This window comes from Lucilia sericata, unplaced genomic scaffold (genome assembly GCF_015586225.1).
Source record: "Lucilia sericata isolate MDLA Ls3-8-SP2 unplaced genomic scaffold, ASM1558622v1 Contig000269F_arrow, whole genome shotgun sequence".
In the NCBI taxonomy this organism is placed as follows: Eukaryota; Metazoa; Arthropoda; class Insecta; order Diptera; family Calliphoridae; genus Lucilia; species Lucilia sericata.
The window spans coordinates 43,218-47,824 of NW_023994294.1; positions in this window are offsets into that span (position 1 = coordinate 43,218).

Here is a 4,607-nt window from a genome sequence, read left to right on the forward strand (position 1 = left end):
ATTTCGATACATATTTAAAACGAAATTTTGATCACATTGGATCATAATATCAAACAATATTATGATAAATACAAAAATATCATGATGAAATATTTTGACGGTATTTAATCATATGATATTTTAAAATTGTTACGATGATGATAATATGTTTAGACTACAATCATAATTTTAATCATAATATGTTGCTCTTAAAACATGGTTACCACAACCATGTTTTTTCTCTGCGTGCTCTTACAGATAATTATAACATTGTCAATAAATCGTTTAAAAACCAAAAATAAAAAAGTATTATTTTTCATTTAAAAAAAGTTCGTGTTCACCGAACTTTGAAAACCGAACAAAGTTCGGGTTCGGCCGAACTTTCAAATTTACCGAAGTTCGGGTTCGGCGTTCGGTACCGAACGAAATTTTGAGTTCGGTCGGACTCTAGTAATTATGTTAAACCTTTACCCTTAATAGGTATATATTTCATTAAAAACTTAGTTAGCTCATATTTCATATAAGCCCAAAAAAATATTTGCTACTTTTAAACTAAAAAGATTTTAGTTTTGTTTTATATTAATATTATTTCTAAACTTCAGTTTTCCACGCATGCCTTATTGTAAAAATGAGAGTACAACTATTTCTCATTTCTTGTTTTTTCGCTCTTACACTTATACAAGCCGAAATTTGGTAGTATATGTCTGCCGATCGCGGCTCTACACAAAAATAAAAAAATTAATCAGCTGCAGTTACCTTACTTTATTATGCCATGGTATAACCCTGGCCAGGGTGCACTTATAAGGTGAAGTCAATTCAACAGCTGATCACTCATTATACCCTACACCACTATAGTGGGGAGGGTATTATGCGTTTGTGCTGATGTTTGTAACACCCAAAAATATTGGTCCTACACCCACCTTAAAGTATACCAATCGGCTCAGAATCACTTCCTGAGTCGATTAAGCTATGTCCGTCTGTCCGTCCGTCCGTCCGTCTGTCTGTGTGTCCATGTAAACCTTGTGCGCACTCTACAGGTCGCAATTTTTGAGATAATTTAATGAAATTTGGAATATGCACTTCCCTTGGTCCAAGGACGAACGCTATTGAAAATGGTTGAAATCGGTCCATTATTTTACCTAGCCCCCATACAACCGGACCCCCCGAATAGGGCTTTTGACCTCATAATTATGTTAAATGATCTACTATCTCTACAAAAATTGGAAAAATTTAGTTTTATATATGTCTTAATAATTCTAGTGATTTTCGTAAAGATCGTGCATTATTTGACCCTAGCCCCCATACAAAGTCCCCTCAGAAAATGACTTGAATGCCCACAATTCACTTATAAACACTAGTATCACTATGAAATTTGGCACAAATGAGTTTTATATAAACATAATTCCCAACAATAAATTTTATAGGGATCGGACCAAGTTTTACCCTAGCCCCCATATAAGCGGACCTTCCGATTTGGGCCTTTTAGCTCATAACTTTGTCAAATATACTACTATCTCCCCAAAAATCGGCACAACTAAGTTTGATATAATTATAAATAACACTGTCGATTTTTATAATGATCGGGCATTATTTGACCCTATCCCCCATACAAAATCCCCTTCAAAAAATGACTTGAATGTCCATAAACACTAATATCACGATGAAATTTGCCACAAATAGATTTTATATAAACATAAATGTCGACATTAAATTTTATAAGGATCAGACCAATTTTTTCCCTATCCCCCATACAACCGGACCTACCAATTTGGGCCTTTTAGCTCATAACTACTATAAATATACTACTATCTTCCCAAAAATTGGCACAACTAAGTTTGATGTAATTATAAATAACACTGTCATTTTTCGCCATAAAAAGTAGCCTATTGCCAGACATACAGGAATGTGCTGTGAAAATTTTAAGAAAATCGGTTTAGCCATTTAGTAGTCTATAACGTTCAAACATACAAACATATAAACACACAAACATATAAACATACAAACAAACACACATTTATTTTTATATTTGTATATAGATAATTCCCAATAATACATTTTATAAGGATCGGCCCCATACATACATCCGGACCTTCCGATTTCCTCCATTTATCTTTTAACTACGTCTAATATACTACTATCTATCAAAAAGTCGGCACAATGTGGTGATGTTTGTAACACTCACAAATATTTGTCCTTATTAAGCTATGTCCGTCTTTGTGACCATGTAAACCTTGTGTGCACGCAACAGATCGCAATTTTGAATATAATTTGTTAAAATGGGTCACATACTATTCTCTGGATCCACTGACGATGGCTGTTGACAACAGATCGCAATTTTGAATACAATTTGTTAAAATGGGTCACATACTATTCTCTGGATCCACTGACGATGGCTGTTGAAAATGATTGAAATCGGTCATTTATTTCTCCTAGTCAGCATACAACCGAAAATGAACAGACATTATTTGGAACCTATATAATATTAACAGAAATGCTTCATTATTGAAATTAATCACATAATATTCACAATTGGTGTAGGGTATCATATGGTCGGCCACGCCCGACTATAATTTCTTACTTGTTTTTTTATTTGAGGTAGATACAACTGTCAAAGTACACCATTTAGAGTTGCCACAATCCGAAAAAATATGTACATCTATCTAGGTATTCATTATATTTCAAAAATGTTTACAAATAAAAATCAAGTGTAGCGAGTTATTTTGTTTTTCTTTTCGGTTTCTCTCAACAACTTATCAACAAAATCTAACATAAAGGTTTCTCTCAGTGATAAACTGCAAAAACAAAATTATAAATGATGATCACAGCAATTAACCTTATAAAAACAAAGTGGACCCGTTATTTTCAGTCTCTGGAAAAAAATGCTTATTTTTATACCCTCCACCACCATGAGTGGTGATATAGGGTATATATAACTTTGTCATTCCGTGTGTACCACCAAGAAATATTCATCTGGGACCCAACAAAGTATATATTCTTGGTCCTTATGAAATTCTGAGTCGATTTAGCTATGTCCGTCCGTCCGTCTGTCTGTGTAAAACACCCTCATGTAAAAACGAAGTGAAATAAATTATTACGATTTGGAAAGAATATTCCCTATTGTCCTAGGCAGTTTGGTATTGAAAATTAACAAAATCGGTTTACATCGGGAAAAGTTATGAATCAAAATTTAAACCAACACAGAAAAATAAGCATTTTTTACACATTCTGATGCAATTTTCACGAAAACTATGCAATGTAATTACATAAAAATCATCACACATTTGTTTTTACACGAGAACTTTATTCTTGTTGAAAACTGCCGGAATCAATCCATTATTTCTTATACCTCCCATACAAAAGTACATATTTCCGGAAAATGAGATTATTGTTAATAACTTTCGTCAGAATGTTGATATCTTCAAACAATTTTACAAATTAAAATTCTCAATAGAATTCATATAGAGAAAATTTTTTCTGAATCGGTTCATAATTGGACATATCTTCCATAGTTTCCTCCCGAAAATCACTTAAACGCGCATAACTCATTACTAAATTAAGATATCCATATAAAATTTGATACAAGTATTGATCTTATATACAGAAATGATACTGTGAAATTCTTTTTCCAATCGGTCCTTAATTGGTTATAGCTCCCATACAAGATCCCCTCCCGAAAATTGCTTAAACGCACATAACTCATTACTAAATCAAGATATCCATATAAAATTTGCTACAAGTATTGCTCTTATATACAGAAATATTACCGTGAAATTTTTAGATCGGTCCATAATTGCTCATAGAGGTCCCCTACCGAAAATCACTTAAACGCACATAACTCATTACTAAGTCAAGATATCCATATAAAATTTGCTACAAGTCTTGCTCCCATACAAGGTTCCCTTCCGAAAATCTCTTAAACACACATTACTTATTACTAAATTACGATATAGATACAAAATTTGACTGAAATATAGCTTCTATATACAGAAATGTTACTTAAAGTTTTTTACGATCGGTCCATAATTGGTCATATCCCCCATACTAGGTACTGCCCCGAAAATTTGAATTTCCTTAAATCTTTCACACAAATTATTAAATATCGCTAAAGCATATCTTAGGGCGCTTTAAATATGTAAAAGAAAATGGCGTTTGTAATGTTCAATAAATCTTGCAATTGTAACAGATTTAAGCAGTTTAAATCTTGGGGTTTTTCTATTTAAGACATGAGAAATCTTATTTCTACAAATATTTGATCAATTAAAAAAGTATTCATATAAAAGTAGCTGGTGGAGGGTATTTAAGATTCGGGTCAGCCGAATATAGAACTCTTACTTGTTTTCGGAGTTGTTTTAAATTTTGATCCATAACTTTTCCTGATGTGAACCTAGGACAATAGGGATTATTCTGGAACAATTTCGTTTTTTCGTGAGCGTGTTTTACACAGACAGACAGACGGACATAGCTAAATCGACTCAGAATTTCATAAGGACCAAGAATATATATTCTTTGTTGGGTCTCAAATGAATATTTCTTGGTGTTACACATGGAATGACAAAATTATATATACCCTCTATCACCACTCATGGTGGTGAAAGGTATAAAAAGTTAAAATGTCTCCTGACAATTGG